Here is a 16001-nt window from a genome sequence, read left to right as displayed (position 1 = left end):
TCACTTTTCAGCAAGAAATACAGTCCTGTCTTGATTCTCCTGCCTCTGGGGTTCTCTGAAAACTACTAACTAGAATCCTTTCTGTTCATTTGCAAAAAAGACTCTAGGTCTGGTAGGACCACAGAAGCACGGCTAGGGGGTGGAGTCTGAGTAGACTGTAACTCTACTTGGTCAGGTCATAAATCAACAGTTTCTGAGCTCAACCTAGTAGACAGCTTTGTCTGGGAAACTCTTGTACAAGCTGGTTTCATCATCACAACCACATTACCAGCTCATGGGCATGTTGGCCTTTGTGTGCCTTCATGATCCAAGTATGCTTTCGCCTGATGGAGAACACTGTTCAAAGCTCTGACTTCAGGTCTGGTGCCTTTATGCCTGCTCTGGCCCAGAGTGACGTGGGAGGATGGGAAGTCAGATCAAACACAATACACCTGATAAATAATTAAGCCCATTATATAATATATTAGAAGGTGAAATGCTGTGGAAAAGATAAAAGTAGAGCAGGGTAAAAGGTATTGGATGTTTTTAGGTGTGTGAATGAGTTTAAGTTCAAAATAAAATGGCCAGAATACAACTGTAAACTCTGGGGGGAAAATCCTGGGGCAAAATACTTTGAGACCAAAATCAGTTAAAGGGAAAAATTAAGTGGGAGAAACCTATTTATTATTTACAAGCAGTCATACACTTCTGCTCTCCCATGTCTCTTGCAACCCAGCAGCAGAAGGGGCCCCACCCAACTTCTCTGGTCCACATATGCCCTTACTCACCCTTGTAATTACCAATTGATATGAATATGAACTACTCTTCACCCCTAGGAAACATCTATTGATATGGAGATGCATTAAGGCCAGGCAAAAGATTCTGGAAATACTGTACTTTTTCCCACAGCCCACCCCTCCAGAAATCTCACCTTATAAGCTACTTGTTCCCCATCTTCTGCAATGGCCCCTGTAAGGGAAACCTGGAGCACTGTAACCAAACTAATAACATACAATAGCAACAGCAATAAAATCAAGATAATCTTCAAGCCAGAGGATTCAACTAGGTTCAAAGTCCTTTGCAAATTAAGTCCATAGTGTACCCATTTAACAGGCAGCAAGTAGCTGAACAGATAGGGAGTTCAGAGTAATCATCAAGAAGCAGTTGCATCCAGGGTGCAGGTCCAGGCCACACGGACTGTAGAAGAAAATAACCTTAAAGGCTATAAGATACATGTTTTAATGACACCAGCATAGGCAAATACTATCTGCCAAGTAGGATGCATGCAAGAGAGTGGTCCTGTGATAGGACAGTGGCAGGAATGGGATCTCATCCTGGTCTAGTATATCAGACTTTCACCCCTCTCCCTGTGGGGGTTACAGATGGGTCAATATATAGGGTTACAGGAGGTACATGCACTGGCCATAAAGATAAAAAAAAACTTCCCAATAAGATGCTCTTAATTCCTGGACCTTTTGCATACACTACCGTATCTTTGGGGGCCACTCTGCTGTTACCCTAGAACACACAGGAGGCCAGCTTCCGTACATTTTCCCCAAGGTGGCAGAAGGCCCAGCCATCACTGGTCCACATGTCGAGATGTCCAGGGCCACATCCACTCAACAGAGTCTCCAGGGTTTAACTCAGTTGGGGCTGGCAGAAGGAAGTTGCTCTGTTGGCCATTTCCTGGCTTCCATAACTCCTCTTTGGTTTGCATGTATAGTTGTATAGGAGAGGCAGCAAGGTGTGTTAGCATGTCCACAGAGTTCAAGGCTCCTTTTAATGGCTTCTCACTGAAAGGCCATGGCACTGTCCATAAACAAACTGACCAGCCCTGTAGACTATTGGTGTCCAACTTCAGGCCAGATTTCAACAAACCATTGTACCTCTCTATCATGCCTGCCCTGGTAGGGTTATATGGTACATGAAACTTCCACTTTATTTCTACTTGCTGCACCGATTCTTGTAACACATGTCCAGTAAAGTGGGTGCCTTGATTGCTCTCAATGACCCGTGGCCAGCCGTAGGCTGCAAAGAGATGCTCTAGGCCCCTTTTGGTCATTTGTTGATCTGCATAACATGAAGGAAAAGCAAACAAAAGTCCAGTAGCTGTGTCCACACAAGTCATGGTGTACTAATATCCTTTTGATATGGGTAGAGGCCCAATATAGTCTATCTGCTACCTGACAAGGGGTATTGGTCCCTTTACTATTGTCACAAGTTGCTGTAAGACTTGGTGTAAGTCCCTCTTAGAGGCACTCCTTCCAGCCTCTGCTGACTTCAAACGTCAATGGCAAGCCCCACAGATGGGCTACAGCCCACACTGTCTTTTGTTCAGTGTGCAAAAAATGCTGGTTTAACCACTGGGCTACATCAAAGGCAGGCTTTCCTTCTAGCCAATGCACCTGGGTCAATATGTCTGCTTCATCATTCCCTGGGGATGCCAAAGACAAATGGCCACATGATATACGGTAACTGTCTTAGTCTGACCAGAGGCCCATAGGTCTTGCCACAACTCTTGACCACAAAGGAGCCAGTGACCAACCAGCCCCGATAGACAGCCCAGCTGTCAGTGCAGACAACTATAAGGGAGGGCTCCTGGGTATCACAAGCCATACCGCCCACCACTCAGCCCATTGGATGCTCTTCCCCTCTCCATCCTCCGTCCATATTGTCTCAGTCTTAGGATGGAAAGCCACAGCCCTCCACTTTGGGGGCTGCCCACAACTAGAGCCATCTGTATACCAAGCATCTTCAGGTATAGGGGCTTTTCCCTCTTAATAAGGACTCTTGGCTACCAATGGCTCAAAAGCAAGTTCTTCCTGCTTTCCACTGGTATATGTCACTGGCCCCAATAAGCATTGAAGTTCTCCACTTAAGGGGCTAGTAGAAAGGGCACTACACTTCTGTAAATATGCACCCTATTTGGCCAGTGCAGGTGCCTGTGCCAAGCCAACCCATGGCCTTGGGTCCAGTCTTGCACCCACCCTGTAATGTGATAGGTGATTATTACTGTGGTTGGAGCTGTTCCAGAATGGGCTCCACAGCCAGCAAGGCATGGTACACAGCAGCCACTTGCTTCTCTATCAAGGTGTACGGGACCTCTGCTCCTTTCCATAGTTGTGATGAGAATCCAATAGGTTGGTGTCTCTGTTCAAGCCACTGCCAAAGGCCCCATCCGTAACTATCTTCTGTTACATGAATATCTAGCTCACAGGGCCTTGATGAGTCCACTACATTCAAGGCCTGCATGGCCTTGACTGCCTGCTTAGCAGCAGTAAAAGCAGCTGCACATGTTTCATCCCAGTCCCCCCTTAATGCCCTTTCATACCAACCAGTATAAGGGCTTTATAAGAGCTTCAGAATTTGTGCCAACCGTGGGATAAACACTCTCCAGTAGCCCAAAAGACCCAAAAACTCTTGCAATACTGCCACAGTGGTAGGGGTAGGGAAAGCCCGGACCTTGTCTATTACTACTTCTGGGCTAGCTTTGGTTTTACCTGACCAGAAAACCACAAAGACTTTTAAAAGATAAACCAGATGCCTAAACCTTGGTGCTGTTCACAGCCTATCTGTAGATGTTGCAGCAGTCTAGGAACTGCCCCTTCTAAGTCTGAAAGAGAGTCAGATGTGACCATAATATCATCAATGTAGTGATACAGCTGCACCATTTAAGGTTCTTCCATGTGGCCAAGTGCTGGGCTACAAGTCCGTGACAAATGGTGGGACTGTGAAGGTCTCCCTGTGGAAGGACAGTGAATGTCCACTGCTGGCCTTCCTATGTGAAGGCAAACTGTTCCTGACTTTCCTGTGCTATGTCAATATAGAAGAAAGCATTAGCAAGGTCCACAACAAAATGATATGTCTCTAGTTCATGACTGAGGGTGGCCTTAAGGGCTGCTATAGAAGGCAAAGGGACATTGACTTTATTCTATTCCTTGTAGCCCACAGTCATTCACCAGGAGCTGTATGGCTTTTTCACTGGCCATGCCATAGAATTCAAAGGATTATGAGTGGGCTTTATGATGCCCACCTTCTCCAATTCCTGTAGAGTTTCTCCAATTTCCTTTTCCATCCCAGGCAATTTATACTACTTAGTATTTGTCACTTGCCAATGTACAGGCAGAGCTACAGGTGGGTGCTTAGCATGTCTCCTCCGAACTGCCTTCACCACATATACCCTCAGTCTAAACTAACCTGCAGTGGCCTGTAACCACAGGCTCTGCAGGATATCTACCCTCAAAATATATTCTGGGATGGGAGAAATGTACACAGTATACTCCTTTGGGGGTGAATGCCCAATCCCCAGTGGGATTTAGGCTTTTTTCACTCTAAGTGCCTTACCTCCATAGCCATCTATCAGAGCAGGGGTCCCAGAAAAATGCTCAGGATTGCTATAAATCAGAGAACATTCAGCTCCTGTGTCCACCAGTGCCAGGGCATGCTATACATTCACAGGGAAACCAATGAATTGCTAATTATACATGTGGCCTCCAGTCCCTAACACATCCTCCAAGGTAGGGACCTTGACCCCTCCCTCATTCAAACCACAATGCCCAATCGTCATCCTGTGGGGATGAGAGCCCAGACATAGCCTGAGTACTCTCCCCCAGGAAGTCTTTCAGGGACACAGGCTGGACATGGGACTTTGCCTCCGGCTTCCATGTCCTGGACCTCAGCAGATGGAACTACTGCTCTGGCTTTAATTGGTGCCATTGTTCTAACAAGATCTTATTAGGTTGTCAATCAAGTTTTTCTTTCACTACTCAGCCTTTATGAAGTCAACCCACACCTGGGTCTTTAAGACCTTCACAGGGCTCTTTGCACCTCTCCTTTCAGTCATAGCCCTTACTTACTTCCATGCTCTTATTGTTTCAACTTCCCCCAGATCTGCTCAACTATGAGTAGCCTCATTTATGGTTATGGGTTGCCTTATGTGAGGGACAAGAATAGTCACTAGGAACCCAAAGAGAGATGGGGGAGCTGTATGCAGTACCAGATTTCTCATTCCTATGGCGAACAACTCATCATCAGGCCCCTGGGGGTCCATATTATAGATGACATTTTTCATACCTAGTTCCCATAACACCTGCTGGAGCTCTGCATATGTTTTCCAGCTAGTGGGTAAGTACGGTAAGTCACCCTGATTAGGTTAAACTACCCTAATTGCTGCTGTCAGCCAATCCAGAAGTGCCTGATTCCCTGAGGTATGACGGGCACTCTGCAACTGCTACCAGAGGGAAGGGTGAGTCATCAGGGAAGCCAATCTACCCATTTCAGAACCTCACGTAACATTTTCCACCCCATATCCCAGGGATACAAAAGCCATGTAGGCAGAGGTTCTGACAGCTTCTGCCAATACCAGACACTCATGTCCACTAGCTCTTCCTGGGTATAAGGGTGGAGCATGGAGTGCTCCACAGCCTTGGGAGGAAGCAGCTCCTCCCTGTGAGGAGCCTGCAGTTATTGCATTTTTATTTTCTTAATTACAACTGGGCAGGTCTTTAATATAGGACAGGCTGGTGCCCTAGGTGGTGGTCTTGGCAATAGATTGGCCCTCAGCCCCACACCCTCATCCTATCCCACCATCTCCTCTACCATCTCCAGGGCTGAAGGCACCGCTCCTTCCTCCCATGGCCTCCTGCAGTGGGGATTCTCCTGATGTCTACTCCTTCACTGCTGTTAATGTATCTTCCAGGAGTGTGGCCTGTCTTCTCAATAACTGTCTGTCTTTCTTAAGGGAATACCACAGGTCATTGCCCAGCTCCTCCAAGCAATGCTGAAGGGTGTCTCTCTCCTGCCAAAGACTCTCTCTCACCTCAATAATCCTCTCTCTGTCCTCAATAACAATTTCCACTATCTCGAGGAAAAGACATCCCACAGTTCCAGCTGCTTGCTATATGGCCACTCAGGGCCTCTAAGCAGTCTTCTGTCTCACAGAGGGCTAATTCCACAGCTTCTGGTGTCTTCACCCTTCCCCAATTCTGGGGAAGGCCCCACCCCTCTAGGAGGTGCTGTACCCAAGACCAATTCCCCACTAGGGGCTCCCCAATTGGAAGCCCCACAGATAGGGGGCTCCCAGGTGAAGCTGCACCCTCTACCACTGCAGCCACTGGGGCCTACCCACCATCCACGCGGTGGGGGTGGGGTTCTGGACATCTCCCCACCATCTCAGGGGCAGCCTGCCCAAGGGTTGCACACATGTAGACAGATTTTGGGTTCAGAGGTCCCGCCAACTACTGCCAGATGTAACTCTGGGGGGAAAATCCCAGGGCAAAATACCTTTGAAACCGACATCAGTCAAAGGGATAAATAAAGTGGGAGAAACCTGTTTATTGCTTACAAGCAGTCATCCACTTCTGCTCTCCTGTGTCTCTGTGTCTCGGCTGCAGAAGAGGTGGCTGCAGAGGAAGGGGCCCCACCCAACTTCTCTGGTCCAGATTATGCCCTTGCTCACCCTTGTAATTACCTATTGATATGGAGATAGACTGCTTCTCTCCACCCCTTGGAAACATCAATTGATATGGAGATGCACTAAGGCCAGGTGTGAGAATTTGGAAAGACTGCAATTTTACCCACAATAACCTAGCAATTATACTTTTGGGTGTTTATCCTAAAGAAATGAAAACTTGTGTTCACACAAAAATCTACACGTGAATTTCCATAGCAGTTTTATTTGTAATATCTCAAAACTGGAAACAATCCAGCTATCCTTAACCAGGTGAATGATCAAACCAGTTGGCACATCCCTACCATAGAATACTACTCAGTAATGAAAAGGAACAGTCAATGCACTCTTCAACCTGGACGAAGCTCCAGAAAATTATTCTGAGTAAAAAAAGTCAAACCCAAAGGCTACATACTATGATTCCATTTATGTGGAATGACAAAATTACAGAAATGGATCATAAATGAGTGGTTGTCAGGGATATGGAGGTGATGGGACCAGAGGGATGTGTGTGGTGACTATAGAAATATGAGGAATACTTTTGGGAATGAAGATATACTGTGTCTTCAGTGTATCAATGCCAATGTCCTGGTTGACCTAATAGTACTATGGGTTTGCAGGACATTACCTTTTCAGGAAACTGGGTAAGGGCACAGAAAATATTTCTGAATTATTTCTTGAAACTACATGTGGATCTACACTTGTCTTACAATACAAAGTTTAATTTAAAAATAGAGTGGCCCAGGTGGGCCCAACGAGAAGGTGACATTAAAAGAGGTGGAACAGACAGACATGCTTTTATCTGAGTAGACAGAGCCCCTAGCAGAGGCCCTACTGCAGAAGAGCATGTGGCATGCTCAAGGGGCACCAGGGAACAGTGTGGGTGAAGAGGAAAGCAAACCATGCTTATCAGTTTTCCAGAGCTACTGTAACAAAATACCACAAATTGGGTGGCTTAAAACAATAGAAATTTATTTCCTTACAGTTCTGGAGGGTAGAAGTATGGAATCAGCAGGGGCATATTCTCTTCAGTCTCTAGAGGTGGACCTTTCCTTGCTACTCCTGGGTTCTGATGGCCCCTTGGCTTACAGCAATATCACTCCAATCCTGCTTCCATCTTCACACCCTCTGTGTCTGTGTGTCCCTGTGTCTTCACATGGTGTTCTTCCTGTGTGTCTGTCTTCACATTGTCTTCCCTCTTCTTATAAGGACAGGAGTAATATTGGATCAGGGCCCACCCTAATGACCTCATCCTAACTAATTACAACTGCAAAGGCCCTATTTCCAAATAAGGGACTTGAGGTTAAGACTTTAACATATCTTTTTGGGGACACATTCAGCCCACAGTGCAATGCTATGCCAGGAAAGGAAGACTGGTTATAAAGGACTGTGCAGCTATGGGATCAAGCCACAGATCTGGCACCTGAGAAGCTTTTCAGAGTTCACATCCACATCCTGGATCTGCTGACTCTGAATCACTCCCACTAGTATCTTTAAAAACATGGTTTACTCTCAGTGCTTCTGTTATTGATTTCATGTAAAAGATATTTTTATGCTCCTTAGGCTAGGGTACTTTTGTTAGTGGTACAGTCACTTGTGGTCATGCAGGTCTGAATGGCTGGTCTTCCTCTGTCCCACAATCCCATGGCCATTATGGTGTCTGGTTGGGAAGTAAGTAGAGTAGGTAAGGACAGGCCAGAACATGGAAGATCCAGGAGGCCAGGAAGACCTGGATTGTCTTGGGTAGTCAGTAGGGAGCCATTCATTCCTGAGTAGGGGAATGATGTAGGAAATGCAGTTTCCCAGGCCTGGGCAGAGTGGGATGAAGGAGACAAATCGGGGGGCATCTGGAATTGAAGTGGAAGTGAAATGGTCAAGAACTGGGAATCATCATTATGAGAGTACAGATTATTTGTTGTTCTCAGCCTTGGAGAAACAAAGATGAACCTTAGAGGGTTGTTTTAGGAGAGAGTGAGAATTAATGAAAGATTGTTTGGTCAGTGGTTAAAATAAGACCTTGCAGGCAAAACACGGAAGGGGAGTTTCCACTAGAAGGGGAGGGTCAGTAGCTTCAAACTTCACCAGAGACAAGTCTGGTTATTCTAGTAGGAAGGCCTTCCCATATCTCCCTTCATCATCCTCAGGGATGGCTCCTTGCCCACTTCCAGGGTCCTGGGATATTTCAGTCTCCCTGGTGACCATATGGCCTCTGAAACTGGGGCTGGGTATCCTCCGGGTCCTGTTACCCCTCTTCCCCTTTTTTCATCAGAGCCAAGGGCAAGAGAAGTAGGCTAAAAAGGAGAAGTGAGCTGGCAAAGACCCAGGGGAGGTGGTCTGGCTGAGGGCCTGAAATGACCACAGTCCCAGTAAATGGGCAGACATTGAGATTCTGCTGGTGCCATAGACATTACAGCTGAATCTATTTAAAAGAGGATGGCAAATATATAAATCAAGATTCCCAAACTCCCTCATTACCGCCCCCCCCACCAAGAACACCAGGGAAATATTTATATTACACCTCAACAGCAGCCAAGGTCAGGAAAAAATTTGGAATTCTTTAATTTAAACTCCAGTTCATTCACATGCTTGTTGCTAAATCTTAAAATTATTCCCTGCTAAAAAAATATGCAACTCTTGATATTCAGATAAATGGATTTTTCAAAAAGACTTGAAATCTTAGGGATTAATTCAAAACGTCTTTTGAAAAGCTTTTCTGTTTCTGATCACAAAGTGTCAAAGTCACATTATTGTTAACTGAAGTTCTTCCACACTTTATCTTAGCCAAAAGGCAGAGAAGCAATTCAGTTTTCCTAAATTTAGCTTTACTTATTAGTACTCATTCATAGCCAAAATGATAAGATGTCATGCTTAAAAATAATAAAATGCATTTCTTTGGCATATTAAATGTAGGTGGAGCTTCCAGCTATGAAGGAGTGAAGAAATCAACAAATGCTTCCCACTAAAAATAACTATAAACTGGACATAATTGTAAATAGCAATGGTTTCAGGATTCTGGAAATTGACCATGGATAAACAACAAATTGAGAAGCATATCATCATTAAAAACTATGGAGATTCAGGTAAAAAGAGTGGGGATATGTGAAATTCTTGCCCTAGATTGCCTCCACCTTTTATCGTAGGCTGATCAGCCTAGCTATTCTACCAGTATAGGATTGGCCTTCACTTGATTTGGAGTGAGGAGTAGAAACCACAGCCAGCAGCAAATGTGAAAAGCCTATAGATCTCCTGGCCTAAGGTTGCAATCCTGATTGGATGAGCAGTATAAGACTAGCCATAAATTAAGTAAGGAGATCCTGGAAATGAGATAGCCACTAAGATCTTAATAAGCATTCCACATAACCCTGGATGTCTGGGAGCCTGTGTGCATGCATTGTAGAGACCTAGGAGGGTCTGGCATTAAAGTAATGGCTGGGGCAGAGTTGAAATTGCCAAATTTGAATGAATTCCCCCAGTTCAAACACAGATCCACCAGAGAGAATGGTGGTTAGGCCCAACCTCTGACCAATCATTGAGTGACAATTAAGTTATGCAAACACTGAGGCAACCCAAAAAAAGTCAGGCCCCCAAAGAAAAAATACCAATAAATATATTTTTTAAAAATCTGAGCAGTCATCAGCAGATGCACATTGTGGGATGACAGAATCTGCAGACCAAATCCACACAAGTTAAAAACAAACAAAAAGTAGTAACAACTAAGACTCTCAAATGATTTTTAAAAACCCAGAATCTAGATCTGTTATGCTATATTATCTAAAACATCCAATTTTCAACAAAAATTTATGAGTCATGAAAAATGACAAGAATGTGTGACCCACACCTTGGGGGAAAAATATAATGAAAACTGTCTTTGAGTGGCCCAAATGCTGCATTTAATAAAGACTTCAAAGTTGTTATTTTAAGAATGTTAAAAAAAACTACAGGAAACCATGTTTAAAGAATTTGAAAAAAAATATTATTAAAATGACTCAATAAGTAGGAATATCAATAAAAAATGAATTTTTTAAAAAGGACCAAATGGAAATTCTGCAGTTGAAAAATGCAATAACAAAATGAAAACTTTATTTTATGGGTTCAGTAGTACATTTGAGAAGTCAGAAGGAATCAATGAATTTGAAGATGGATCAGTAGAATGAAATCCAATCTGAATAACAAAAAGAAAGATGAAGAAAAATGAATAAGTTCTCACAGACCTGTGGAACAACATCAAGCATACCAACTGCATAATGGAAATTCCAGAATAAGAAAGGAGACAAAAAGGGCAGGAAAAATGTCTGAAGAAATAATGACTGAAAACTTCCCAAATTTCATAAAAACATTAATTTATAGATCCAATCTCTATGAAACCCAAGTAGAAAAAACAAAGATCTTCACTTCACTTAGTAATATCAAACTCTTGAAAGCAGAAAACAAAGAGGAAATGTTGAAAGCAGCAAGAGAAAAATTAATCATATACAGGAGAACAACAATACAAATAACTGCTAAATCTCACCAGAAACAATGGAGTCCAGCAAGCAGCAGAATGGCATATTGCAAGTGCTGAAAAAAAAAAAACAAATGTCAGCCAAGAATTCTACATCCAGCAAAACTATCCTTCAAAAGTGAAAGAGAGATAAAAATAGTCTCAAATAAACAAAGGCTGATCTGTGATGCTAACAGACATGTATTACAAAAATACTAAAGGAAATCAGGATGAAAGAATCCTTTGATTGATTTGATTGATAACTGGAATCCTCAAGAATTCCTAAGAAATGAAGATTAGAAATGGTAAAGATGTGAGTAATTATAAAAGATAGTGGATATATATTTTTCTCTTCTATTATTTCTTTAAATGGCATATATATATATAAGGCAAGTGTATTTTGGGGTTTGCAACATATATGGACATAGTAAAATACATGACACAGCACAAAAGTGAGGGTGGAGTAGGGAAAAATGAAGCTGTATTGGAACAAAGTTGCTATATTTTACTGGATTAAGTTAGCATTAACCTGAGGTAGGTAGTGATATGTTAAAATGCATATTGTGATTCCTAGAGCAAGCACTAAGACAATAATTCAAAAATATAATTTAAAAAATCTACTAAGGAATTAAATACTATACAATATTGTTTCACACAAACGAATGGAGTAAAGGAGGGACAAAGGAAAAACAAGACATGAGGCATATAGAAAACAAAGCAAAATGACACATATACATCCAACGATATTAATAATTACACTTAATGTAAATAGAATAAACATTCCAGCCAAAATTCAGAAATTTTCAGACTGGATGAAAAAGCAAATCCATTGTACATTGTTTACAAGACACACATAGGTTGAAAGCAAAAGGATATCTGTTCTCATAATTCTTATTCAGTATAATACTGGAGGTACTAGGTAGTACAATAAAACAAGATGATCAACCAAATATATTATACACAAAAATTGGGAAAGAAAAAGTAAATCTCTTTATTCTGAGAGAGTATAATAAATTATGTAGAAAATCTCAGGATGAATATCAATAGACAAAATACCAAATTTCCAAAATGCAATGAAATTAAGAAACTATATTCACAATAGCATCCAAAACAATAAAATACTTAGGAGTGACTTGCAGTAAAAGCTACAAAAAATTACAAGAGAAGTTAAAGCTGTAAAGAAATGGAAATACATTCTATCTTTAGGGACTGAAAGAAACAACATTAAGATGGCAATTCCACCCAAACTGACCAATAGAATCCCTATCAAAATCCTGGCATAATTTCTTATAGAAATTGACAAGCCAATCCTAGAATGTCTATGAAAACGTAAAAGACCCAGAGTAACCAAATCAGTTTTTTAAAAGAGGAGCAAAGTTGGAGAACTCATACTACCTGATCTCAAAACTTACTACAAAGCCACAGTAATCAGTGTGGTATTGGCATAAGGACAGACATACAGATCAGTGGAACAGAACTGAGGGTTCAGAAATAAGCCCTTATTTTATGATCAATTGATTTTCAACAAATTTGTCATGGTAGTTCAGTTGAGAAAGAATGGTCTTGAACAAATGTTGCTGGGACAACTGGATGTCTATAACCAGAAAAATGAATTCAGACCCCTACCTCACTATACATACAAATATTAACCCAAAATGAATTACAGGCTTAAAAGTAAAAGCAAAATATTTGTGACCTTGGGTTAGGTAAACAGTTCTTATATATTATACAAAAAGAAGTAATTAACAAATTGGACTTCTTCAAAATTAAAAACGTTTGCTTTTTAAAAGACACCATTAAGAAAATGAAAAAACAAGCCACGGTCTATGCGAAAGTATTTGCAAATCTACGTCTGATGAAGGATTTGTATCTAGAATATATAAAGAACTCTTACAATTTGATAAGTCAAAACAATTAATAAATAGACTAAAGATTTTTCTTATTTTGGTATCATTAATATAAAATCACTAGGGCAACACTGTAGTTACTAGGTGTCCCCCATTATCAAGTACCCACCACATACCCCATTACAGTCACTCACTGTCCATCAGTGTAGTAAGATGCTATAGAGTCACTACTTGTCTTCTCTGTGCTATACTGCCTTCCCCGTGCAAATGGGCAGAAGATTTTATTTTTTTTATTTTAATTTTTTATTGAGGTATTATTGATATACACTCTTATGAAGGTTTCACATGAAAAAACAATGTGTTTACTACATTTACCCATATTATCAAGTCCCCACCCATACCCCAATGCAGTCACTGTCCATCAGTGCAGCAAGATGCCACAGATCCACTACACTGTTCTCCCTGTGATCCCCCACACCATGTGTACTAAGCATAATACCCCTCAATCCCCTTCTCCCTCCCTCCCCACCCGCCCTCCCACACCCCTCCCCTTTGGTAACCACTAGTTCCTTCTTGGAGTCTCTGAGTCTTGGGCAAAAGATTTTAACAGATACTTCACCAAAAAAGATATTCAAGTGATTAATAAGCACAATAAAATATATATCTACACAAAGATTTGCATGTAAGTGTTTATAACAGCTGGACACTGGGAGCTGACTCTGCCCCGTTCTTGCTTCTAGGGCTTCCTGGAAGGAGGAGATGGTGGGGTGCCCTGCTGTGTTTGGATGGATCCATGATACATATGCCAAATCCATCAAGAGTCACACTAATGATGGTAAGAACAACACTATTGTATAATCTGTTTATTCTTAGCAATGATGGCACTCTGTGCCATTACAGGCTCTGCCATTTTCAAGGTACATTGATGCCCACCATGTTATGCAAGCCTCACTCATGTGGGTAAAATTCTCCCCCCGACTGGCCTATCCTGGCCACCTAATAAACTCCTCATCTCCCCCAGGCACCTAGCATTCTCCTCACAACCTAACAAAATGCTAGATGGCAATGGCCTGAGCTAAATAGTCTGCTCTGACAGGGTGCATCTTGGCTGGTTAAGACAGAGGACTCCTACTCTCTTGATCGCTGTCTGTTTGAGACTGAAAGATATATCACCCTGACCTTTCTTTTAAAAAGAGAAATGAGAGCATTTACTATGACTGAGCTCCATTGCTGGGACTTTAAAAAATCAAAGCAAAACCACAGTAGCCAAAGAGGAGGGAGAAATGTGGTTTACTGAGCTTTGATGAAAAGAAGGAATTTCTCTCATGGGATAACTTGCTTGGAAATAGAAACTGCTGAAGTTTAGACATGTGATTCTCATTATCCTTTCAGACAGGAGGCAGATATAATTGGATCCATTTCTTTTTTAATTATAATTCTTTGGCTTTAAAGAAATTGCCAGTGGAAATCTGCAAGTCACCAAAAATGCTGCCATTTCAAATTCCCTGGATTCTAATGTGGTGGACTTCCTTCAGCAGAGCTGAGGCCACCCGCCACGATCGATGGTGGTGATTACTACAGACCTAAAGTTTCCCCCAAACAGGAATGAACTGATCCCTTTCCTCTCTCTTTCTTCCTCCCTTTCTCCCTCCTTTGTTCTATTTTTCCTTTTGAAGTAAAGAGAGAGATCTATTCCATTATGACAACCCTCCAACTACAAAAAAAATAGGAGAGGGCAGGAAGCCTTCTGTGATAAATGACAGCAGAGTGCCGGTGCTCAGGGATTCCTTTTGTTCTCTAGCTGGCCAGAGGGGTTCTCCAACCTTCTAGAGTCCCAGATTCAGGAATAGTCCCAGGTCCTGAAGAGTGCTTGAAACTGGAGGGCAAACTCCTTATAAAGCCAAACAGCACACCCACACTGCAAAACCCCTGGAGTTAGGCCTCATTTGAGCTTTTCACACTCACTTTCTTTCCATCAGTTTCTATGTCAAAGATGTTTTTGGCAGAGTTGGAGGGGAACACTGGCGAGATCAATTCTGAGGACAGGTGCTGAGGACAATGCTGAGGGGCCCGTAAGCCTCCAAGGGGGTGGGGGACAAGTTCCAGAGAGAGCAACCTGGCAGGTGCCTGGGGTCCCTATGCCAGTACTCTGACTTTGGTCCCTATGGATGGTTGGTGGCTCATTGAACATGGCCTGTACAAGACAAAGGCAGGACTTGTTTATCTTCTGAAGCTGAGCAAATAAATATAAGAAGCACAATCCATATTGTAGCCACAATTTTGTTTTAAATTAAAATTCACATAAACCAATTATGAGTATCCCCAAAGTTTTGCTTACTCTAATTTGCCCTGAACTCAAATCCACTACAATTCAGCCTAATATTTTCATCTGAAGAAATGAGCTTGTATATGTACACACATATACACATACTTGTACACTGTCCAACATAGAGTTGTTACATCACTTCTTTCCCCAAAGACTCCCACCAGCATCACTATATTCCATAGACACTGCAAGCACATTCTCTCTCTCTGGAGACCCAGCTGTGCCTGTGATCCTCCTGTACCGAGCCAAACAACCCTGTGAATGGACTTGAATAGAAGCCTTGGAGAGGGATACAAAGAAAGGCAGACATCTCCATTACAACTAGATAGAACCCAGATGTACCTGAAACCCAAAGTGGGCGTGACTCCATGCCTACCTCCCATTGGCCTTGTCACCAGGAATTTAATACTTCATAATAAGTTCTTTAAGAGCAAACTGATAAGAGATTTCGAGTTTTCTATGATTCTGTGGCTGGATGCTTCCCTCAGCTGCAGAATCTACTGTTCATGGAGGTCAGTGGCTAGCCCTACAGATCCTGTGGAAGGAATTACAGCCCCGAATAAGAGTAAGGTTTAATTACATGTAGTCATCACCATTCTCTAAAATGAGATCTGGTATCCTAACTTCATTATGGATATTTGGAAAAGAAAAAAAGCACTCTATGAGACAGAGAATCTAGAGACAGCCCAGAAACAAAGATCATACTTGTCAACAGCAACTGTTCATGTGAGGAGATCATGGAAAGATGGTTTTGAAAGCGCTGAAGAAAAAGAGCTTTGAACTAGAATTTTATATCTAGTTATATTACTATAAATGTGAGGATAAAATAGGGATATCATTAGGCACACAGAATATAACAGTTTTACTAGACAATAAAAAACCCTTTTTGAGAGTAATTCTGGATGGAGAATTCTGGCAAAA

At 42.2% G+C, this 16001-nt stretch overlaps 1 long non-coding RNA gene across 1 annotated transcript in view; it reads right to left on the bottom strand.

Annotated features, from left to right (window-relative positions):
- Positions 1 to 10466: 10466 nt before the first annotated feature.
- The window catches only part of LOC118935357 (uncharacterized), a 33600-nt gene continuing 28065 nt past the window's right edge, over positions 10467 to 16001 (bottom strand). Inside the window, exons 3-4 of the long non-coding RNA XR_008998321.1 lie at positions 10938 to 10984; positions 10467 to 10589 (exon numbers count right to left, since the gene is read on the bottom strand). This is a non-coding gene — a long non-coding RNA (uncharacterized LOC118935357). The remainder of the gene's footprint in view (positions 10590 to 10937; positions 10985 to 16001) is intronic.

The sequence above is a fragment of the Manis pentadactyla genome, chromosome 6 (genome assembly GCF_030020395.1).
Source record: "Manis pentadactyla isolate mManPen7 chromosome 6, mManPen7.hap1, whole genome shotgun sequence".
Lineage (NCBI taxonomy): Eukaryota > Metazoa > Chordata > Mammalia > Pholidota > Manidae > Manis > Manis pentadactyla.
This window is presented reverse-complemented; position numbering and strand designations above follow the sequence as displayed.